The sequence below is a fragment of the Eretmochelys imbricata genome, chromosome 22 (genome assembly GCF_965152235.1).
Source record: "Eretmochelys imbricata isolate rEreImb1 chromosome 22, rEreImb1.hap1, whole genome shotgun sequence".
In the NCBI taxonomy this organism is placed as follows: Eukaryota; Metazoa; Chordata; order Testudines; family Cheloniidae; genus Eretmochelys; species Eretmochelys imbricata.
Window position 1 is genome coordinate 9,978,876 of NC_135593.1, and position 25,630 is coordinate 10,004,505.

The 25,630-nt window shown below is 45.8% G+C and overlaps 1 protein-coding gene across 4 annotated transcripts in view; it reads right to left on the minus strand.

Annotated features, from left to right (window-relative positions):
- Positions 1 to 25,630, minus strand: part of LOC144278430 (opioid-binding protein/cell adhesion molecule) — a 335,321-nt gene that overhangs the window by 280,385 nt on the left and 29,306 nt on the right. The window lies entirely within an intron of this gene.

Consider the following 25,630-nt stretch of genomic DNA (forward strand, 5'->3'; position numbering starts at 1 on the left):
CCATTGTATAAGCATATAGCAAGGGCCACCTATGATCATCTCGCTGAGTCAGTTCCACATTTGGATTCAGCCAGCACAGGTCTATCCCGCTAAGAGAATTCAATATTGACTATTCAGTACTATCTTAACCAACAAATACATGCTCATGCACACGTCTCTTATTTTATTTTATTTTCCTCATAACCTACCAGTTTCCCCAGGCTTTAGTGAACACCCCCATGGGAGACAAGTCTCACAGTTTGAGTCCACCCGTATTAAATACGACTTCATACGAAATCCGATAAAGAGTAAATTACCCATTTGTAAATATCAAATGTGGGTTGTTTTGTGAAAAGTTCAGCATCTTGGGTTGGGCTTTTTTTATTTTATTATTTTCATTTTAAGCTTTGTCAATACTGAATGTGCTTCTCTTCCTGGAACCTGTATAATAATGAGAGAAACTGTTTATTTTTCTCCTTAAAGGGATGAAGTATTTTTTGCCGATATTTTGCATGTCCATAAAAACGATTTACAGGATTGAGTGGATGCCGAGGCTGAATCTCTTTGACGGCTCAGGGGAAGGGAGAAGGTTGCTCCAGGGCAAGATTTCAAGGCAGTTGTTTCTAGCAATGAGGACAAAGGCCTTTATGTGAAAGAGCATGTGAGCATAGAAGCCCAGGATTGAATGGACAGTGAAAATAATTGCCTTCAAAGGCTGGAATAGAACAGCCTTTGAATGTCTTGACTATTTAGATTGAAAGTTCTTCAAGGCACGAATTTGCATTCACTATATGCTTGTACAGCGCCTGGCACAATGGTGTCTTGAGCTCAGCTGAGGTCTCTAGCCAATACTGTAATGCAAATGAATAAGAACAGCAGCCAGACTATTAATGGTGTAGATTATACCTGGAAACTCACACATGGATGGAATTTTCACTCCACCAAGTTGTTTAATTGGGTTTTATTGATTTGGAATAAGCCACCACCTGACACAGAGCTGGGGTTGAACAGCAATCCCATGTGTTTTTCAGACCATTCATAGATGTGGGGGATGGGATCTGCCTCTTAACCATAGAATCATAGAAGATTAGGGTTGGAAGAACCCTCAGGATGTCATCTAGTCCAACCCCCTGCTCAAAGCAGGACCAACACCAACTAAATCATCACAGCCAGGGTTTTATCAAGCCGGGCCTTACAAAACCTCCAAGGATGGAGATTCCACACACACCCCAGGTAACCGATTCCAGTGCTTCACCACCCTCCTAGTGAAATAGTGTTTCCTAATATCCAACCTAGACCTCCCCCACTGCAAGTTGGGACCACTGCTTCTTGTTCTGTCATCTGCCACCACTGAGAACAGCCGAGCTCCATCCTCTTTGGAACCCCCCTTCAGGCAGTTGAAGGCTGCTATCCAATCCCCCCTCGCTCTTCTCTCCCGCAGACTAAACAATCCCAGTTCCCTCAGCCTCTCCTCGTAAGTCATGTGCCCCAGTCCCCTAATCAGTTTCGCTGCCCTCCACTGGACTCTCTCCAATTTGTCCACATTATCATTTTGATAATGATCAAAATCTAATTAAATATTGAAAGACATGGAGTCAACATTCAATCTATAAATCAGTTTCTGTGTATAGTAGGCTGTAATGCAGGATGGATGAATGGACAGACAGAATGCACCATAGCTTTTTCCCCAGGAGACCACCATTTGCAGCCCCTTGCAAAGCCACTTAGTCAGGCTTTGTACAGAAAAATGCATATCTGGGTGTATATTTCAAAGTATCCGGATGGTAAATTTGTGCCAAACTCAAACCAAGAAATCTTTGCCTTTAAGTGGAAAAACCCTGAGTAGAAAGAAACAGAGCAAAGACGTGGGGTAGGAGACTCATCCCTTCAGTAACAGCAGATATGATAGTTTTGAAAGGAACAACAAGGGCTTCAAATAGAAATGAGAGATGGAAAAAATCCTCTAATGTCACCTCGTAAGCCTCACTCATAAAGTGCAGGAATGCTCCCTGCAGCATTATTTGTTAAAAGCACCGCACACAAGCAACAGAGCTTTGTCCAGTTTCTGCCCAGCAGGAGAAAGGGCGATAAGAGGAGCATTAAAAATTTCCCTTTCAAAACAAAACAAAAACACTTTCCCTGACCAAATTTCTTTATGGAGTAAAGTGGGAGAATAATGAGACCACCGAGAAATACCTTCTAACGCCTTATCCCCACTACTAAAGAAGATGGATTTTTTACCTCAGGGTAACTAACACATGAGTTATCCTGGGATAAAATCAGAGTGAGGTCCAGGCATTTTAGTTTTACTGCAAGATAACTCTCCAAGACCAACACCTGGAGCAGGTACAGGACTGTTTACCCATGGTAAAACTAACAGGCCTGGTCTTCACTGTGTTCTTACCTTAGCAGAGCTCATGTGTGTTATCACCCTGAAGTGAAACAAGCACCTTTCAAAGCAATAAACACAGGGCACAAGTGTATTTGCAGTGGAGAGAACGGGTTAGTATGGACCAGACTGAAGAAGAGAGGACATACGCGGCAGGATTTGGGAAGCATGGAAAATTCAGAGCCACTGTGTGAGAGTGTGTGTGTGTGTACAGAGCATGGCAAATTCAGAATAATTGTGTGTGGGTGGTGGGTTGGTGTGTAAGATGACAAATTAAGAATCACTGTGGGTGTATGTGTGGGTGTGGGTGTGTAGCATGGCAAATTCAGAATCAGTGTCAGGGGCATGGAAAATTGAGAATGTGTGAGTATGTGTGTCTGTGAGAGAGATGGCAAATTCAGAATCACTGTGTCTATGTGTGTGGCATGGCAAATTCAGAATTTGCGGGGGGGCAAATTCAGAATCTGGGGGGTGGGGGGGGCACATACCCAGTGCATTCAAAGGAACATGGGTATCATCATTACTAAGGCCAGATGGAGGCATTCTGAGTGTAATGTTCTAAGAACTCTCCAGTCAGTAGAGATTAAAATAACTTCTATTGTTAACACAGGAGCTAAGCAAGAGATTTGCTGCCTCTCGGCTGTAGGACCCAGCTGGTTCTGTTCAGTTCCAAGAGCGGAGCATGTCACAGGACGCCTACAGAGCACAGTGCATCTTCTAGGCTGTTCGATATAGGTTTAGACTGCCCTCATGACATTTTGACAAAAGAGACAATTTTTCATCCAGACCAAGTGAAAAATGCAAATTGCTTCGTGCTTTTGAGGCAAAATAATTTTTGCTTAGAAACTAGACTATTTCTGCTCGGAAATGGGTCGGGTTTTACAGAAAAAATGTGGCGTCCTTTTTGCGGGGGGGAGGGGTTCACTTTTGTACTGCTAATGAAATACCACAAGCAAACAAACCCACCCTTTCAATATATTTGGGCTTTAAACAAGGTTGCATTTTCCTAAGGCTACTTCAGACACCTCTAAAGCCAATATTTAGAGAAGAAAAAGAAGAAAGAAAACTAGGATGAATAGAGGCAACTGGAGTCCAGCTAGTGTTAGATCTCTGCCAATGAAAATTGCTAGAAACATAACGATACTAAGGACATTCATTAGAGACAAAATGAGTACTGGCAGAACTCTTATGTATTTCTCTGTTTGTTTTGTTGATGTTGCTGGTTTTTCGGCAGGGGGAAAGAGAATGAGAATCTAAGCACTTGTCAGCATGGGTTCATCACATAAGAAAAAAAAAAAGACAGCATAAGACAAATATAATTGATTTTGTTAAGGGAGTGACTAAGAAAACCAGACAGAAGGCAAGCAGCGGATGCAGTTTACTTAGATGTCAGCCAGTCCTTTGATATGCACCACCCAGAGGGAGAGTGCTCAACCAAAGCAGCAGCAGCAAAGAGAGTCAACAGGGCGCTGGGGTGCAGTAACAAATATACTAATGATGCCCCTGGTAAATCATTACAATTAAAAATCAAGGGTGGTAACAGGCGCCCTAAATAAGTCGCCTCAGAAAGAGTATCACGTACAATATCGTTCACCTACTTCAAGACAGGCCAAGCAAGTCTTGGAAAGAATCCAGGCAAGGCAAGAAGCCTCGTGTGGGGAATGGAAGGATTGTTTTAGGAGGAAAGGCTCTTTAGCAAGGTAATCCAAGAATAAAAAGGACGGCCCCATTTTAACAAAGCACTTAACCACTTGCTTAAGTCCCACAGGCCAGACGGTGCCATCCTTGCTTGTGCTGAACAGTGCATTTCTCTGTAAGCAGCCTTGTCGGCTATTACCTGGGTCACCTGGCACGGTCAGGTAGTGCTCAACACAAGCAAAGGTGGCAGAGACTGCTCGTAAGACAGGGCTCATTCACGCTACCGGCAAAGGGTATCATGTGCATCACGGAAAAAGGTAAATTAGTAAATGCTATCAGGAGAGGGTCCCTGTTCCAGAGAGGCACTAGCCCGAGGAACAGTTTGGGCAGCACACACGCATGAGCTGAAGGAAGAAGGACAAGAGGACAATCAATGCCACATCTGGGCACCTCTGGGCAGGGGTGCATCTCTCTCGCTCTTCCCCCATCTGTTAATCGTCTGTTTCACTTTCTGTCCCCCTAAAAGAAACTACCCTCTCTTTAAGCTGCACTGAGCTGTCAGGGAGCCAGAGAGTTCGCGGAAGATGGGCAGAACGGGTTTTATTTTCTCCTCGCCATTCTTCTTTCTCTTTTTGGATTTATGACAAAGAGTTGAAAACCAAGAGCTTCTGTTCCTGGAAGAGCAGCATTGGCTGGGAAGCCCTGCGGCTGGCAGATGCACTAAGCAATTAACCCCCGTGCATACAGAAGTGAAAGGAAAAGGACCGTCTGCAAACCACAGAGGCAAGGGAAGGGGAGCGGAGATATCCCAGCTTGAGCATCGTCTCACTGCCTTGTGGCTCAGCTGGGACGTGAGCTGTGCCACCAGCCAGAGTACATGTTCTTCAGCACATTGTGGGTGAGAGCATCTGCTATGGGCTAAGGCCAAGATCCTCCAGTGAAATCAATGGGAGCTGAAGGTAAAGACGCACAATGCCTTGCAGAATCTTGCCCTAATCCAATCATTCCCTCAACAGCACTGTGAGTTAGTTATGGATCACTATCCCCATTTAACTGATGGGGAAAACTGAGGCTCAGAGAGACTGAAGAACTTGCCTGAAGATCCTACCTAGACGGAATCCATGACACAGGCATGGTTAGAGTTCACCAATTCCTACCATAGCTCCCAAGTCCCATGCTCAGAGCTCTGATGGCAACACCTCCTTCCTATTGGCTGTATTTATTAAGTACTGACCATGTGCTAAGTGCCCGGCAAGAGACGACAAAGAAGGCCCGCTGCTGTGAGGAGCTTGCAATCTAAAGGAGAGGTATAAAGGGGATGGGGCATACTGGGAAGCCCAGGGGAGAAATAACTTAATGCCTGTCTCTCTAAAGGCACTGCCTGCAGGGCAGGTGCGGGGTCCACGCAACAGCACTTGACAGCCTTGTTTAAAATAAAGCTGGTGAGAGTTTGTTGTTTTCCAACCTGAGAAAAATCAGAGCTTTTGTCTCCTTTTAATTTCCTGAGGTTGCTCTCTCCCCCGCCCTTCCTCCCTGCAGCGATACTGTGCATTTGCAGAGTCTATCTACACCTCAGGGCCCCTGAAACAATGCCCGTCCCACACCCTCTCCCGACCGCCAGCAGCTTCTTGGAGAAGCCAAAAACATCAACGCTTTTCTTCAGCTGAGCCGGAAAGAGCAATAAATCAGATCCAGCAATGGCAAATGAAACGGATTGCTCCACTGCAATTAATGCCTTTCCTGCACTGCACCCACCAGCAGAGGGATCTGCTCATTAGAATTCTGGCTGGAGAGCTGAGTGACAAGAGATGGAGATAGATGGGGGAGGTGGGTGGGGGGGTAGAGGTGGGAAGTCGGGGAGGATCAGAATGAGAAAAAGAGAGAGATGAAGAAGCAGAGAGGGAAGGAGGAGGATTCAAAAAGAGGGAGAGGAAGAGATGGAGAAGAGAGAAACAGAAGCAAACCACATGAGAAAGAAAGAAAGAAAGAAAGAAAGAAAGAAAGAAAGAAAGAAAGAAAGAAAGAAGAGCTAGAGAGGAGGAGGGCCAGAAAGAGATAAAATAGTGACAAAGGAATTTAACAACAGAGCTTTATCTTTCAGCTAAGAATAAAATAACCCCCTGCTTAACTAGGGTGAATTTATCTCTCCCACTGTCCCTGTGGCACTTGCAGTCAGCAGCTGAAGGAGTAAATAATTACCCTGTCAGGCTGGACCAGGCCCTTGCTTTCACACCAACGGTGGTTTAAGTTTCTTGTTATTCTCCATTAAAGACCGGATATTGCTTCCTCTGGTGAGCACCCCCCTCTTCTCCCTTTCTTGTTTAATGGCCACAATGGATTATATCCTCATTTCCCCCTCAATAGTGGTTTGCCAATCATCATTTGGTTATTATTCTGGATGACAAACTATTTCAGCTAAAGCTCCCCTGACAGAAATCCCTGCCCTGTCACAGACATATTTCTGAATGCTGCAGCATGACTATGAGAGAGGGGTGGGAGGAAATGAAAGCAAATAATGGGGGCAAATAACTCAAGAACACAGCTGATTTCCCGCCCCTCTGTGGCAGAAGGCAGAAAGCATCATTCCACTGAAGGATATAAGTGTTTTAGCAAACTGAGCCAGGAAGCACCGTGATCTTGGTTTGCAATGCTGCCTCTCAAACTGCTTTTTCCTACATATCGCCTCTTTGCCCTCTGCGACTGAGCCCTTCTCACCAGTGATTGGAACTGACAGGTGCAACCGCCAATAAGAGGTCTCTAGTCAGGCATTAACCAAGCAAGTGGAGGAGGGAGGTGGAGAAACTTTCTGAAGACATTCTTTTAAATTATATATGTTAGGGATAGGTCCTCGGCTGTTGTACATCAATGTTAACATCACAGACTTCAACGGATTTATGTCAGAGCACAGAGAGTGCAAAAATATCATTCCAACCTAGGGTGGGGTTTTTTTGCTGTAGTTGGTCCTGGCAAGATTTTGAAAGACAAAAAGGAATTTGTAGCCATGACAGCAGTGCTCAACTCACAGGGAAAGAGGAGGAGCCTGGTAGACAGGACTCCTGGGTCCCATGTGTCTCTGCCATGATTTGCTGTGTGACCTCAGGCAAGCCACTTACCCTCCAATTTTCCAAAAGCAGGCACTGATTCGCACACCCAGTTTGGGACGTGATTTTCAGAAGTGCCAAGCTGAAGTCAGTGGGAGCAGAGGGCACTCAGCAACACCTCTGAAAATCGGGTCCACCATGTCTCAAGTTGGGCACCCAAAAACCAAGCCACTGATAATCATTCGGGCCTGGCCCTCTCTGTGCCCTCAATACCCTCACCAGTGAATAGAAACAATGGGCCTGAAACTCCCCTCCCTCTCTGCATCTATACCTCAGTACAATCCCTCTGACTTCAATGTCTCCTGGCTTACCTTGGTGTAAGTAAAAGAAGAATCAGGGGAGATGGGGAGCCTTACATTTCCATCTGCCCTGAAGGGTGAATTCCATTGAAAATCACTGAGTTCCTGTGAAATCTGACTTTCCCTTCTCGGAGAAGAGGTCGATCTTTGAGGTTCCAGCACAGTACCTCACAGAAGGGCGGTGAAGCATAGTTTCAGAGGAAAGCACATTGTGATCCTCAGTCAAAGACGCTATTGAAAAGCAAGGGTGGGATTATTTATGTTCTCAGCTCGGCTAGCTTCACTGGTGATGTGTCTGGTGCTCCAGCAAGGCCCTGATGACAAGAAGATTACAATACTTAGCAGTGCAACTGCCAGGGAGAAAGGCCTTCAGGCTGACAACGCACATTGGGGTACATTGTGAACGTCCCATCGTGCTTAAGAGTTCCAGCTCACTTTGAGCAAATGCACACAGGGATAGATTCTTAGCTCACAACCCCATATGGTAACAGGGCACTGCTCTGATAGAACTCACACAAATGTCGCCCAAGCCGACCCTGACAGGATGCGGCTGTGATGTTGTGAAGAAGCTCACGCTGTCAGAAGCCATGATGGCACTGCCGTGAAGGAACTCGCCTGGTCCGAGCTGAGTGTGTCACTGCTGTGGAGCCAGGGGAAAAGATGTGCTCGTTCAGAAAAGACGGGCTCACTATATCCTGACAAGGGCTTCCTTCCTACAAACCTGAAACCTGGCGGGGAAGTGTCTCACTGCACTGGCCAAGAGAGGCATTCAGAGGGCAGACATATTGTCTTTCAATTGACCTCACAAGTATCCTGGCAGCTCCACGGAGCAAAAAAATAATAATAAAAAAAACCTCTTCAGAGATCCAAGTTCAGGGGCATCCAGTTCGTGCCTTTAACAGTGTCAGGCAGGGTTTGTGCTGGGAGCATTGTTACTCAGAGCTTCACCTTGCAAATAAATAGCTCTGAACTACAGCCAGAAGCACTGGGATCTTTCAAAGACATTATCTGGAAACACTCAGTAGAAAACACCTAAAGTCCCATTAATCATCCTACCGCTTACAGTACTTTTTAATGGCTTTTATGGCTTATCCTTTGAATGCCAACAAAGAATGTGATTTCTCCTGGCTTATTCTATTAAACAGAAATCAATAGCTAATACAAATGTGCCGATGGCGGGATATTTGGAAAGGCCAAGGGGATGCCGGTGCCTTTTCTTCTCTCTCTCTCTCTCTCTCTGAGCAGCAGGCCATGGCGCAAGGATTTGTAATCCTAAGAACGACACCTGTTATAGACCCTGCTCAGAAAGGAGGCTGTGATTCTCAACCCCCACACTGGGGTTTGAGTCAGGGAAAAGGCTCTGAAGCCAGCAAAGCCAGCAGCCGGTGTACTCCATCCTTTTTCCAGTGCTCAGAAATGAGGAAGCGAGTGGTGGGGAAGGCCCAAGGGCCTTTGGCCTCCCAATGGAAGAGAAAAGCCAGATGGAAATGCAACCTGGCACTGGCCAGAACCCCTGACACCCCATGACTCTAGACCAGATCTCCAGCCGGGTCACATCACTGTCGACTGCACTCTCTGGTCCAATGCTGATCTACACTACCTGTGTAGCCGTTCAGCACGTGTTTAACTCTAGGGTGGGTGAATAACCCCATTGTCAACAATGTAAGTACTCGTGCTTAAAGATAAGCATGTGCTTTAGTGCTTTGAGAGATTCAGGCCTTTGTTCCACAAGTCCATAACTAACATCCTTGTGGTTCAAGCCAGGGTTTGGAGAGTAGCTCAAAGCTGATTTAGAGCTAGGATTTCAGCTCAGATTTGACAGTGCTGGTTCCTATGGTAGCAGGAACAAAACCAAAATATCTACAAGGGCTGCTGCTTTAACCAATAACTAATTAAATAAAAATGACTACCGGTAACTGATCTTGAATTACTGATATCAATTGGAATCTGGTTTTGCTAAGAGCTACTTGCCCAGCATACACATTTGGGGCTTCCTTTCTGTACATTACTTATAACTATTTGTCGCTGTTGTTCAGCAATTTGTTATTTACCAAATACAAAGGCTTCGCACAAATACCCAAAAGGAAAGACATCACTTGGCAAATCAACTCACTGGCCTAGATTTTCCTCCCCTCCTCTGTCCCCCGAAACCATGAGGAGATCTCCCCCCTCACACAGGCAATGGAGCTCAGCAACCACTGTTGCACCGGCTTTGTCTTCACTGTATATTCTGAACGGCCCGGAGGACATTCCACAGGCCTGGGACTCAGGCTGGAGCAAAGAGGAGCGTGGATGAGCACACACATCATCCCCTCCTGTAGAGATAACCCCATTAAGATAATCCGGCCTGGAGAATAGCTACTCTACGGACTACACCCCAAGATCAAGGGGCAGATGGTGCCAGGAATCCAGCTGGTAGTCCGGTAGTCTAGCTCAAATGGAGTCAGGGAGTGACCCACCAGGGCCCAGAAGCAGAGGGCCTCCTTGTGGATGTCACTGATGTCCCAGGACACAGTTATTGTGGTCTAAAAAGAGCTTTCTGCCAATCCAAACCCATAGAATCCCTGCAGCTTTGGTGATCTGCAAGCTTCCTGCAGCACTCGAAGGGTTAATGACATCTCATTCTGTTTCAGAAACACAAGGGTGCAATGCACCAGAGGTCTGGGCTTAGGACAAGAACGGCAGAGTTTGCGAAGTACACAGAGCTACCAATTCATTGTGCACAGATAGTGCTAGGAGGATGCATTAGAAATGGGAGATGATTGGCTGGACGGACAGACAGGTGAGTCGGCTGTCTTGTGAGTACTGCAGAGGGAAAGAGCTGAACTGCAGAATAAATGCCAATAGATAGCCCAGGGAAGAGAGTGGATGACAAAATAGGTACGAGATGGCAGTGCAGCAAAACCAAAATTTATGCTGATTTTTAGCTGCATATGGAGAGGCACTGCAGATTAGAGGTGGGAATATCTCTGTCTATCCATCTAGTTTCTCCAAGTCCCTCTCGTAGCATCAAAGTGTTTTCTCTACTGATTCAAGCAGACCAGGTTCTGAGCAGTCTGGCCCTGAACCAGTCACGCAGTTAAGCAGGTGTTCTCAGCAGCTTGTAGCATCAAGCCTTTTATGGCTCCCACGCAGAATAACCTGAGCTCCAGACAACAGAAAGACGTCGACCAATAGAAGGGAATTCAGAGCCGCTCAGATATGGGGCTGGCGGGACTGACTTCAGGAGAAAGGTTCAAAGAACGGAATAGGTAGAGATTGGCCAAATCATGACCAGGGTATGAACAACATAAAGATTCCCTAGGGTCAGTGGGAGGCAATCAGCACACTGCACCAGAAGCTGTGCAAGCTGGTGTATCCATGGCACCCCCATGCACCACACTGGGGTACTATTTAACATGGTTGATTGTACTCGCTTCCTTGTTCCCCTCATGAAAATGTCTCTTTAGGGAGAGAGAGCAAGGAGTGGAATAGTTACAGATGCTCCAGGCACTTAGCTACACTTAGCAACCTGAAGCCTGCCAGAAACATCCGAGCACAAGTGATGCTTCCAGAACTGACTCCCCTCCCAGATCTCAGCGCGGCGTGAGAATGGAAAGCAGGATGCCGGCTTGCTCAGCATTGGCTAACGCTTGGCTGTTAAAGCAGCCGCTCTCCAAAATGAGAGAACAACCGAACCCCCAATACAAAGTGGCTGCACACTCAGCCAGTTCTATTTCCAGTGCATGGCCCCTCTCATAAACTTCTGCTACAGGCAGCTTGGGAGGTTTATGCAGTGGGCGAGAACTTTGTGCACGGACATGTGTCTATGCGCCCTGTGCAGGTCCTGTGACCCTAGACGCCCCTGTATTCACACGCTACATGCTACTGCAGTAATTTCTGAACTGAATATGCCTTGTGAGATATCATATGAAAGCTAACACTGTTCTGGGTATTCATATCATTGTAAAATGCATGTGTTAACAGTGAAGTTATGAATTCCCTCTGTATGATGATACTAAAACATGCTTAAGACCAGACAGCCTAGCCTAGGTGTAGGAGATAAGGAATGTGGGTTTACCTCAATTTACATGTTAGCAGTAATGTTAGCATGGAGCTAAACCAGCAGGAGTTATCCTGCTTCTGAACTCCAGAGACAGGGAATTAATATGGCTCCTGCACCCCAGTTAGACAGGAGACTGAATCCTCAGACTCCATCCTTATCCTTCACCTTAAAAGACAAACGATCTGATCTTGGGGATGGGTCCTGGCCACACCGGCCAGTAAAGGCTGGAAAGGAGACTGGGGGTGTGAGAAAAACCAGCTTGAACAAAGACCTTATCTTGCTAGATTTAAGTTCCAGATGTATTTTCACTTCTATTGGCTTGTAACTGTCTCTACCTTTATCTCTTACTTGGTATCACTTAATCCTTGCTCTTTTGTTAATAAACTTGTTTTGCTTTCATTATAAATCATCAGTGCTGTGTCAGTTCAGTAGAGTGTGGGCTTCTAGAAAGCTGACAGACTGGAGTGTTTGACTGTCTCTGTGAAGGTAGAAAGAAAAGGAGTACTTGTGGCACCTTAGAGACTAACCAATTTATTTGAGCATGAGCTTTCGTGAGCTACAGCTCACTTCATCGGATACATTCAGTGGAAAATACAGTGGGGAGATTTATATACATAGAAAACATGAAACAATGGGTGTTACCATACACACTGTAACCAGAGTGATCACTTCAGGTGAGCTATTACCAGCAGGAGATGGGCGGGGGGAAGGGGGGAGGGTTGCAGTGATAATCAAGGTGGGCCATTTCCAGCAGTTGACAAGAACGTCTGAGGAACAGTGCGGGGTGGGGGTGGGGGATAAACATGGGGAAATAGTTTTACTTTGTATAATGACCCCATCCACTCCCAGTCTCGCGAATCTAACACATTCTCTGGGAAGTCCTTCCAGCAGGATGATTTGGGGGCAAATTCAAGGCTGGAAAGGGTCCCAGGTCAGTCTGAAAGGAGTAACCAGGTTGGGCAAAGGTAGGGTGAGTCTTGTATGCTGCTGTCACTGGCAGCCTGTTGGGGGCAGAGTTCTGAACCAAAGCTGAATGCATGGCCACAAGACACCCTGGGTTACAAGGCAGACAATGACCAAACCCATTACTGGCCTGGCCGAACCCCCAAAACATCACAAGTGCATGCATGGGGTGGTGTGTGTGCTGGCATGTGTGTGCAAAGCCTATGACTGCTACCTAAATGTATGTGGGCACCAGGGGCGACTCCATGGCAGGAGGGAGCATTGCGGCTGCAGACAGCAGTGGGACAGGGCAGCAGGGAGAGGAGGGACACCCCTGCTCTGGAGAAGTTACCTGGCTGCTTCAGCTGCCCGCCTGCAACTCGGATCTGTCCGCCCTCTCTGGACGCTGCCGCTCACTTGCCTGGCTGCTTCTGTTAGCCCAGCTGGCTCTCAACATGTCAGGTGGGAGATTGCACTGCCCGAGCACAGCACCCTGGGCAGTGCCCCCCGCCCCCGATCAGGCCAGCCCTGGTGGACACAGGCATACAGGGGTGTATGGGCACAGGCATGGATGGGGATCACAGGTCTGCACCTGTGTACGTGGGAGGGCACAAGCATGGTATGGGAGGCAGCTGGTGGAGAGGAGAGGAAAACACAGGCATGTATTTGTGTGCAAGTGTGTTTGTGTGCGTGGATGGGCAGGTATATGGGCATGCATGCTCCCTTGCATGTGTGAGCAAACGGGTGGGCATTACCCACCCTGTGTGAGCGTGTACAGATATGAGGGCATGCCCCCCTATGCAGTGGGCAGGTGTGCAGGCCCAAACCTCTGGCTGAAGAGTGTGCGGGTGCATATCAGGCATGTATGCGGGTGCATATCAGGCATGTATGCAGGCACCTCCGTATCCTCGAGTGGGAGCGCGTGCGTGCAGGGATGGTGGGGGTACAGTGTCCCTGCTGTCTTGGGGAAAGGAAGTTACAAGGAAAAAGAAACATGTGGCTACTCATCTTCCCCCAAGTGAATAAGAGGTTGGGCTTTTTTAAAAAAAAAGAGAGAGAGAGAAAATGTCATTTCTCTGGAAATGCAACCAAAGGTCATTTTTTTTTCCTGGGGAAAGGCATCTCCGGTTTAAATAATGAAAGCTGTCTGTGTTGTTCCTCTGCCGATCGGGATTTATTTATTTATTTGACTCCATCCCCACCAGCCCATAAATCACGGGCAGTCTTTGAAGAGCATTCAGAGTGCATTCAGAGCCACTCGTTCCCCTCTGCTCCTGCCCCCACCCCACAGCAAAGCAGCCGAAGGAGCCAGTGCAAACATCTCAAATGTCTCCTTTCAGGATCAAAATGTATTTTAATAATTTAAAGCTGCACACGCCTTTCAGCTGCTTGATGAATTATTTACAAATTCTACAACAACACGCACACGGGCGCTCACACACAGGAAAAGAGCCGCCCTTTACAATTTCTGGGGCATTAAATCATGTCGGAGACGACAAGCAGATGAAAGCGGGGGGGGTGGGGAGTCAGCCCTTAAATTCTTTACAAATCGCTGCCTACTTTATTGCTCTGGATGAATGTTCCACAAGAACTTCCTGGGACGTGTGACGATAGGAGACAGCTCTGTGCTGCACCCAAGCGTGAAAGAGGGAGTCAGAGGGAGAGGATAAAAACTGCTAAGGCTTAACTTGGACGGAGACATCAGAGGCAGGGCTTCCTTGGGAGCACAGGGCTCTTCTGAACTGGATTGGAAGGGGAGGTCTCAAAGAGCCAGTGGGCTCCTGTTGTACTGCCTTAAGTCATTGTCCATACGACATGGTGAAGATCAAATGCCGGTGAACTCCAGCAATGAGCATTCTTTGTTCTTCTGTCAAGGCAGCTGGAAGACCAGGCATGTCTTGTGATTTACCAGCTGGTTTTCAACTAGTCAGAATCAGTTCCTCAATTTGTGTAAATCGGTGTCAACAGTCTAAGCTGAAGTCAACAGAGTGACACTGATTCACACCAGCTGAAGATCTGGTCCGTGTATATTTTAGTTACACCACATAGACTCCAGAGAAGTTCCCAGCGAGGCCCCGAGTGTTGTGAAACCTTGTTCTCAGGGGGTTCATGCTACATAAGTAAGAGATGTCCAGCGTGGCCAAGAGACAAGTTGGCTGGTACTTGTAATATGGAGAAAGGAAGCACTCCATTATGGAAGGATGCTGTCTGAACAAACACCTGGATCCACAAATTGCATCCCTGTACCTAAGTCTGACCAAAACCTGATCGGTCCAGTAGAAAGGAGTCTACCCTGAGATCCCTTGGAAATCAAAGGGATTGTGATGGATTTGGTTTGGTCTAGTACGAACTACAAAGTTTGGATCCATCACCAAACTTTTCTAAATGTTGCAGGTGTTTGGCTCTGCTTCAGGTCTGTCTCTGACCGCTGCTAACTCTCACACAAAGAAAAATCTCCAGTGTAGCACATGATGGATATAAAACCAGGTGAAACATGGCTGTTCTATTGTGGTATTATTTTGAGTTCAGGGACCAAACTCTCCTACTACAGGATACGAGCAATACCCATTGAGGTTAACGGCATTACTCTGAATTGACAACAGCACAGAACATGGGCCATTCATTTCAATAGGAGTTATTTGTTTTGTGCATGCAGCTACCTGCTGGCACATATATTTTGAGAGGATCAGTTTGGACTGTGTGCATTTTTATACTGCCCACCGGCCCAGATTTTCGAGTTCTCAGCACGATCTGGGACTAGAATTTCAAAAGAGCTCAGAACCCAGCAGCTCCCACTGTGACCCTTCTGTCCAGGATCTCAGAAGAGCTCAATGCCCAACTCAAATGGGTATTCAAAAAACTATTTAAAAAAAATCTAACAGAAAACCCGTACAAATTTGGGGTTTTTTCCCTAGTTTGTTGCCACTAAACACAGGACAGCCCCCTCACCAAAGTGGCTGTAATATCCATTTGCCAAGTACTTTATCTAACCTAATCTAGCTGCACTTGGATCTATCAAATGTATTTCTAAGGCATCTACCATCTTTGTACGAAAGCCTCCAGTGAGCAGGTCTAGTTCTAGGAGGCGGTTTTTAAGGGTAATGTTAAGTCAACACTGTGATTCCATTAGGGGGCGTTTCGCTATACTCCAGGGACCAGTCCTCTCCTCTTCCCTAGGTCATGCACAGGGCAATCCATGTGCGCTGCTCAGCAAGAGCAAGACATGAGATGAAGCCTGCCTACAAAGTGACAGCTTGTGGCCTCTGACCTCGGGAAACAAAGCCAGTTCAAATTCCGCCGAGCAGAGAGGTTTTGCTGCTGCCCGGGCATGTGAGGGACGTGACCTTTCTGAAAACTCTGGTTATTTATTTTTATAATCCTTCTGTTGGAATAAACGCTCTGCTCTCCCCAGCACATGGAGGTCACAGGAGTTAACGAGTGGAAGAGAAAGGCCAAGTGCGTGGGATTTTTTCCGTGTGACTGAATGTGCTAGAGAAGGAAAGAAGAAATGGAGGGGCTCGGGATTTTTTGTTCTGTGCTTTTTACAGCTGTGATGTCTCTCTCTCTTCCTCTCTGCCTAACAGAATGTTGTGAATCATTAAGAAAGGGATAGATAATAAGGCGGAAAATATAATATGGCCTCTCTATAAATCCATGGTACGCTCACACCTTGAATACTGAGGGCAGATGTGCTTGCCCCATCTCAAAAAAGATATATTGGAATTGGAAAAGCTTCAGAAAAGGGCAACAAAAATTATTAGGGGTATGAAACAGCTTCTGTTTGAGGAGAGATTAATAAGACTGAGACACTTCAGCTTGGAAAACAGATAACTAAGGGTGGATATGATTGAGGTCTATAAAATCGTGACGGGTATGGAGAAAGTAAAAAGGGAAGTGTTTACACTTTCTCATAACACAAGAACTAGGGGTCACCAAATGAAATTAATAGGCAGCAGGTTTAAAACAAACAAAAGGAAATATTTCTTCACACAACACATAACCTGTGGAACTCATGGCCAGAGGAGGTTGTGAAGGTCAAGACTATAACAGGGTTCAAAAAAGAACTAGATAAGTTCATGGAGGATGGGTCCATCAATGGCTATTAGCCAGGATGGGCAGGGATGGTGTCCCTAGCCTCTGTTTGCCAGATGCTGGGAATGAGTGACAGAGGATGGATCACTTGGTGATTACCTGTTCTGTTCATTCCCTCTGGGACACCTGGCATTAGCTACTGTGGGAAGACAGGATACTGGGCTAGGTGGACCTTTGTTCTGACTCATTATGGCCGCTCTTATGTTCTTGTGCCTCTGTCACATTCCCGCTTTCCTGCCTTTTCCGTCTCTTTCCCACCACTCTCTCTTCCTCCCCTCTCTCACTCTACCCTGTTCTTCCACCCATCTCTATATCTTTTCCTCTCATTCACTCCATCTCAGTGCTCCCCAAGCAGGGTTAAGATTCATAGACAATAATGACAGACAATTATCTAGAACATTATCTTTTGGATTGGGAAAGGAGAATTAGTAAATATCTGCCCATTGTGTTCGAATGTCTCACACTGCACATACACAAGGAGGTAAGAATCCCTTGTCCTTTTCATCTGAGAACCTCAGAGCACTGTACAGACATTGATTAACTATTAAACTTCACTACGTCCCACTGAGTTAGGTTAACAGATGGAAAGGAATCAATTCACCCACTACTGCAATGCAGCCACCTCTGGGGCAACTGGTTAACTGCCACCTACACAACAGGTTAAAGAAGAATGCAATATCCAACTGAAATTAGAGGGGGAATTAGGGAGGCAGGATGTCCATGCTGGAATTTAGCTAGGACAATGGGGTAATCGTGTAAATGTCGTGGAATCTTTCATACCAACTGCTCAGGACTACAGCTGTGCAAATAACATTTTTGGATTAATTGAAAATCCCCAGAAGTCAGGAAAAAATTGTTTTGGGCTGACCTGAAAATGATTGTTTAAAATTGTCGGTGACTTCAAAAGAAAAATGAGTGCTTGGGGTCAGATGCAATATTGCGTTTGACGTGACACAAGATGTTTTCCTTCGGTTTTGAGCATTTTTAAAGTTTTTAATTAAAAGAAAAATAGAGGAAATTTCAAAAGGAAAAGCTGTTTTGAATGAAAAACAAACAAAAAATTTAGTTTTGAAAACATAAGGACAAAATGTTTTGTTTTTTTCTGATTTTTGGTGGGGAAGGGGTTGGCTAAAATAATTTGGGGAAAGTTAGATGAATTTGCAAAAAGGTTCATTGTCACCATCTCTGGATTTTTCACACACAGACACACACACACACACACCCCCAAAAGTATTCGTTGAAAAATTTGCCTACCTCTACAATGGATTTAAAGACAGAACCTTCAGCAGCACAGCGCCTTATCATAGAATCATAGACTATCAGGGTTGGAAGGGACCTCAGGAGGTCACCTAGTCCAACCCCCTGCTCAAAGCAGGACCAATCCCCAATTTTTGCCCCAGATCCCTAAATGGCCCCCTCAAGGATTGGACTCACTACCCTGGGTTTAGCAGGCCAATGCTCAAACCACTGAGCTATCCCTCTGCCCTCCTCTTGTCCAAGTGGGCAAATGGGTTAAGTAGTGTATCAGAAGGAAGCGTGCCATCTACCAAATCCCAGTACCATAGGTGCTGCCTAGAGCACCTAAGGGTACACCTACACAGTGATTAAAAACCCATAGCAGAGAGTCTCAGGGCCTGGGTCAGCTGACTTGGGCTTGCAGGGCTCTGGCTGTGGGGCTATCAAATTGCAGTGTTGTAGATGTTCCAGCTTGGGCAGGCCCAGGCTCTGAGACTCTTCTCCCCTCACAGGGTCTCAGACCCCAGGTTCCAGCCTTAGCCCAAATATCTACATTGCAACTTTATAGTCCTGCAGCCTGAGTCAGCTGCCCCAGACCAGGTCCGGGTCCTTTACTGCAGTGTAGCCACACTCTTACTCTCTCCTTCCAAGTACTGTCTAGTCCTATGCTGCTCAGCTTGTGAGATATGAAAGGCTCACATGATAAAGTGACACAGCTGCGGGCAGGAAAAAGAAACAGAGCGAGAGAACTATGGTAACAAATGAATCTGCTCCAGTTGCATCAGGGAGTAAATCAGTGAAGTGTACCAAGCAGGAGACAGTTGAGTCAGAACGTTGCTGTGATAAGTCCTTTTAAAGGGGTTGGTAGAATAGGTTGTCCAATAAAAAGAATACACCCCAGCTGGTAGGGAAAGATCAATGAAACTTCTCATATGGCCTCTCAAGGCACAGCCATGCCTGATGTTTGCAGCAACTTCTAGTCCCCCAGTCCTGGGAAAACTTTTATGTTTGATTTTCCTGCGCTATATTTTCAAAGAGATGGCAACCGTGGGGGAGCAGGGGGGACACAGCTGGTTCAACAGAGAAGGTTTGATGGCAGAGGAAGAGAGAGACGCTCCAAATCTGGGAAGGATCTCTTAGGTTATCCAGGCTAATGGCAGGGCTGTTGCTTCACTATGTTTCTTAGTGCTTTATCGCGAAAACTTTTCAATGGCTGAAATGACGGAGCTTACACTGTGTCCTCTGGGGAGATGATACCACCATATAAGGCCTCACTGGCAGGAATTCTTTAATGCCCTGGGTATTCATTATAAACTTTCCAATGCTCAATTTCATCTCATCTTGGGTCCCTCTAAACAGCTCTTCCCCTTTCCTGGTTTGTAGATTCCCCCATACACCCGGTTATGTGCAACCTTAATTGTTATTTGTATTACAGTAGAACCTAGAAGCCGCAATTAAGATCAGGTTTCAGAGTAGCAGCCGTGTTAGTCTGTATTCACAAAAAGAAAAGGAGGACTTGTGGCACCTTAGAGACTAACCAATTTATTTGAGCATACGCTTTCGTGAGCTACAGCTCACTTCATCAGATGAAGTGAGCTGTAGCTCACGAAAGCGTATGCTCAAATAAATTGGTTAGTCTCTAAGGTGCCACAAGTACTCCTTTTCTAATTAAGATCAGGGCACCATAGTGCAGGGCACTGCACCTACACAAAACTTCCAACCTAAAAAGACAAAGAGTGGGAGGAAGGCAGCCTCTCATCATCCCCATTTGACCGATGGGGAGCTGACTCCCAGAGAGATTAAGTGACTTGTGCAAGGTTACCTGGGGAATCTGCGGTAGAGTTGGGATCTGAAACCATATCTTCCAAGTCCCAGTTCAGCGCCTTGTGACAAGGACACCCTGCTTGTTTATACATAATGGGTTCTTTTAATCTCTTACTCCTCCTGCTACCGACTCTCTTTGGGTCCTTGAACATGTGAGCTGCAGCAATTTGGGGAGTATCTACACTGCAATCGGAGACGGTTCCCGAGCTAGCTTGGATCTAGCAAGGTCCAGTAGCAATCCCAGTGAAGCCATGGCCGCATGAGCCCACCAGGGACCCCTAGGTATGTAATCGAGTGGCTAGCCCGTGCTGTCACAGCTTCTCTGCTATTGATCAAAGCTAGCTCAAGTTTTTCTGTGCATGCTGCAGTCACACCACTGGCTGCAGTGTAGACAGATTCTTAGACTCTCTCAGTCTCAAGAAGCCAAGGTGACGTGTAAGCAGGTACTAATCACACATCAGTGAGTGGATGTATCCACCTAATTCCTGCGTAATCTCTCTCTGTGTGTATGTATTTATACCATGCTCATCACTGCAACCCTGATTCAGCAATGAATTTAAGCATGTACTTAACTTTATGCACATACTTAAATCTCATTGATGCTAATGGGCATCAAGCATGTGTTAAAATGTGCTGCTGAATCGGGCCATAGAGGACTCAAACATCTTGCTTGGTGTAACAGGCCCACAGAAGGGGGACCAAAAGTAGATATTAGTTACATTGATTTAGCTCTGCCTCTCAGTTCAGCCTATGATATCTTCCTGCCCAAACGCATTTGCTTGTCTTTTACCTTCAGCCTATAAATAGCTTCCCCAGCCCTTCTCAGCACTAGCCACTTGCATCTTCCATGCAGGTAATGCTCTGGGCCCACTTGACTATTAACAAAGCACTCAATGCAAAGCGGAGGAGGATGTATTAATATCTAATAGAAGTGATGGACAGCGCGAACAGCCCAGGTGCTCTTGCTCGCACATGCAGCTCAGACACGAGATCTGATTTAAAATAGTAATACCCAGAAATACATAAAAGCGATATACATTTTCCAAGTCAATTGATTCCTCAGCAGGAATCCTTGACAGATCTATTTTGATCGAATTGTCTAATTGACTACAGTTCTCGTTTCCCTTCAATTCACAATATCTTAGACGCCCACGGAATAAATGCAATTTGGAGAACTCCTCCTCAGTAGCAAACTGCAGCTCCTCTGGGGACGGACAGGAACTCTGCCCATTTTAAATTGTAAATGAAACACCCATCTACCAAGCCTGTCAGAATCAGGCATCTGGTCCTGGGTCCCTAATATTTCTCTTCCTATCGATTTCAAAGTTAAACAGAATTAAATGAAGAAGATGGAATATGAGCAGTTTGCAAGAGGCCAAAGCCAGCTGTGTCAGCTGATTACTGCATCTGGGAGAGTGCCTCCCAGCCCATGGAGACAGACATGTGCTAGCTCTGTTTGATATTCAGCTTGCATTTCCCCATGCCTTATTTCAACCCCAGACTCCTCATCCCATCTTCCTCACCCCTCCATCCCCTTCTCTGTGCTCTTCAGATACCAGCAGAGAGCTCTGAATCCTTTCCCCAACATCTCAGCTCTTTCACCATTGCTTCCTTCCAGGTCGCTTGTCCCCCACGCTCTGGTGGCGATTCGACACGCCAGGGGAGACGCAGCACTTTCCATAAATTTAACAAGAGCCAGCTTCAAGGATGAAAGACAACAAAGCCATGTCCCTGACAGACGACACGCCGTCCGCGCGCCGGGAGGGGTGCCGAGGAGAAGAGCTGCCGCTGAATCTTTCATAATAATATCAATCGGTATTAAAAATGTATGGAGCCTGCTCAATTTTTAAAGCGTCTTAAATTAATCTTTAAATACAACTATTTTGCTTAAGCCAAAGGCTTTTGGGTAGCCTGACAAGGGTGTCTCCTTCTCTCCCGGCCACCCCCAAATGCCCCCAAGCTCAGATCAGTTAAGTGGAAGGAGTTTAAGTAACCAATGGCAGGTTTCAGAGTAACAGCCGTGTTAGTCTGTATTCACAAAAAGAAAAGGAGTACTTGTGGCACCTTAGAGACGAACCAATTTATTTGAGCATGAGCTTTCGTGAGCTACAGCTCACTTCATCGGATGCATACTGTGGAAACTGCAGAAGACATTATATACACAGAGACCATGAAACAATACCTCCTCCCACCCCACTCTCCTGCTGGTAATAGCTTATCTAAAGTGATCATCAAGTTGGGCCATTTCCAGCACAAATCCAGGTTTTCTCCCCCTCCCCCCTCCCCCTCAAACTCACTCTCCTGCTGGTAATAGCCCATCCAAAGTGACCACTCTCTTTAAAATGTGTATGATAATCAAGTTGGGCCATTTCCAGCACAAATCCAGGTTTTCTCACCCTCCCCCCCCTCCTCAAACTCACTCTCCTGCTGGTAATAGCCCATCCAAAGTGTCCACTCTCTTTAAAATGTGTATGAAAATCAAGGTGGGCCATTTCCAGCACAAATACAGGTTTTCTCACCCCCCCACCCCCTTTTTTCAAAAAAACACACACACAAAAACTCACTCTCCTGCTGGTAATAGCTTATCCAAAGCGACCACTCTCCCTACAATGTGCATGATAATCAAGGTGGGCCATTTCCAGCACAAATCCAGGTTTTCTCACCCCCCCACCCCCATACACACACAAACTCACTCTCCTGCTGGTAATAGCTCTCCAGCAGGAGAGTGAGTTTGTGTGGGGGAGGTGGGGGGGTGAGAAAACCTGGATTTGTGCTGGAAATGGCCCACCTTGATTATCATGCACATTGTAGGGAGAGTGGTCACTTTGGACGAGCTATTACCAGCAGGAGAGTGAGTTTGTGTGTATGGGGGTGGGGGAGTGAGAAAACCTGGATTTGTGCTGGAAATGGCCCACCTTGATTATCATGCACATTGTAGGGAGAGTGGTCGCTTTGGATAAGCTATTACCAGCAGGAGAGTGAGTTTTTGTGTGTGTGTTTTTTTGAAAAAAGGGGGTGGGGGGTGAGAAAACCTGTATTTGTGCTGGAAATGGCCCATCTTGATTTTCATACACATTGTGAGGAGAGTGGCCACTTTGGATAAGCTATTACCAGCAGGAGAGTGAGTTTGTGTGCATGGTTTTTGGAGGGGGGTGGGGGGGTGAGAAAACCTGGATTTGTGCAGGAAATGGCCCACCTTGATTATCATACACATTTTAAAGAGAGTGGTCACTTTGGATGGGCTATTACCAGCAGGAGAGTGAGTTTGTGGGGGGTGGAGGGGGGCGGAGGGGGGCGGAGGGTGAGAAAACCTGGATTTGTGCTGGAAATGGCCCAACTTGATGATCACTTTAGATAAGCTATTACCAGCAGGAGAGTGGGGTGGTAGGAGGTATTGTTTCATGGTCTCTGTGTATATATAATGTCTTCTGCAGTTTCCACAGTATGCATCCGATGAAGTGAGCTGTAGCTCACGAAAGCTCATGCTCAAATAAATTGGTTCGTCTCTAAGGTGCCACAAGTACTCCTTTTCTTTTTAAGTAACCAATATACACCAAGCAGTATTCCCCAGAACCTAGAAGGGGTGTCAAATGGAATCCTATAAAAAATCCACTCTTGATTTAGCTGGGCAATCTAATTTGCCGGTGCAGTGCGATGGGCACCATAGGAAATATTAAAATAGCTAATATTAGGCTAGATTGGGTAGAAAACATGGTTCCAAAGGCAAACCCCACAGTACCAGACCAGAAAGGTGCAGAGTGGCGGGGATTTAACAGAAAGTACTGAAGCTTACTCATAGAGCTGCAGCAAACCCAGGACTGGACTGGCAGGAACTGTCAAGATCCTGAAGGAGATTAACTAAATCGTGTGAGATTTAGGAGCGGGTGGTGCTGCAGGTCAAGGCTGAGCTGTGTTTGTGGGACTAGAACTGGAGTAGCTGAGATGTCTGTAGGGTATACTAGCAGAGCAGGGCAAACAACACTTCCTCATTCACTTGTTCCACATCCTTATGATTTTACAGACCTCTGTCCTCCCCCTCATTAACCATCGCTTTTCTAAGATGAACAGGCCCAGTCTTTTCAATCTCTCCTCAGATGGCAGCTGTTCCATTCCCCTCATCCTTCTTGTTGCCCTTCTCTGTACTTTTTCCCATTCTGAAATATATATATATATATATATATATATAATTTGAGACAAGGTGACCAGCACTGCTCATAGTATTCCAGGTGTAGGGGTACCCTGGATTTATATAGAGACATTATGATATTTTCTATCTTATGTTTCAGAGTAACAGCCGTGTTAGTCTGTATTCGCAAAAAGAAAAGGAGTACTTGTGGCACCTTAGAGACTAACCAATTTATTTGAGCATAAGCTTTTGTGAGCTACAGCTCACTTAATCGGATGCTCACACCCTTAACAATCTTGAGTAATTTTGTATTGTTTGCAGACTTTGCAACCTCACTGTTTACCTCTTTTTCCAGATCATTTTTCCATACGTTCCACAACACTAGTCCCAGTACAGATCCTTGAGGGACCCAACTATTTATCTCTCTCCAGTGTGAAAACTGACAATCTATTCCTACCCTTTGTTTTCTATCTTTTAGCCAGTTACTGATCCACGAGAGGACGTTCCCTCTTATCTCATGACTGCCTACTTTGCTTACGAGCCTTTGGTGAGGGACCTGGTCAAAGGCTTTCTGAAAGTCCAAATACAATATATCTATTGGATCACCCCATCCACATGATTGATGGCCCCCTCAAAGAATTCTAATAGATTGGTGAAGCATGATTTTCTTTTACAAAAGATGTGTTGACTCTTCCCTAACATATTGTATTAATCTATAAAAAGAAAAGGAGTACTTGTGGCACCTTAGAGACTAACAAATAAGTACTCCTTTTCTTTTTACGGATACAGACTAACATGGCTGCTACTCTGAAACGTGTATTAATCTGTGTGTCTGATAATTCTGTTCTTTACTATAGTTTCAGCCAATTTTCCTGGCACTGAAGATAGCCTTATTGGCCTATAATAGCCATGATCACCTGTGGAGCCTTTTACTAAAAGCGGGCATTACATTAACTACCCTCCAGTCATCTGGTACAGAGGTGGGTTTAAATGATAGGTTACACACCAAAGTTAGTAATTCTTCAATTTACTATTTCATACTCTTCGGGGAATACCATCCAGTCCTGGTGAGTTATTACTGTTTAATTTATCAATCTGTTTCAAAACCTCCTCTACTGACTCCTAAATCTGGGACTGAGAAGTTCAGATATATTCACCTCTTGGACCAGATCCCGTGCACCACTTAGGACTAAATCAAAAATTGCCTCTCCCCTTTCAGGCACCAGGACTAGCTGCTCCAAGAAGCAGTCACTAATGGTGTCATGACATTTTATCTCTGCATCGTGACCTGAGGTGACATGTACCCAGTTAACCCATTACTACTGGATTTTCTGTTTTTGTAGCCTCTCTAATCTCCATGAGTATTTCACAATCACTGTCACCATCGAGGTCAGGTGGTTGGCAGCATATTCTTACTGCTATACTCTTATTATCCAAGCATGGAACGTCTATCCATAGAGATTCTATGGTACAGTTTGATTCTTTTAAGATTTTTACTATATTTGACTCTATGCTTCCTTTCACATACAGTGCCACTCCCCCACCAGTGCGACCTCTGTCATTCCTCTGTATTTTGTACCCTGGTATTCCTGTGTCATGTTGATTATCCTCATTCCACCAAGTTTCTGTGACGCCTTTTATATAAATATCCTCATTTAATACCAGGCACTCAAGTTCACCCATCTTAGTATTTAGACTTCTTGCATTTGTAAACAAGCACTTACAAAATGTGTTAAATATTTGGTTGTCTGCCTTCACGTGATGTAACTGAATCACTCTCTCCTTCATTTGACTGGTTCTCTTCAGTTCCCACCTGTACTTTACCAACTGCTATCATCTCCTCTTTATTAGGATATAGAGTATCCCCTTTAACAAATCCGGCCCTAAGCAATGCATCTGTCTGAACCGCATGCTCCTGCACACCTGTCGGCTTTCCCCCAGCCCTTAGTTTAATTACAG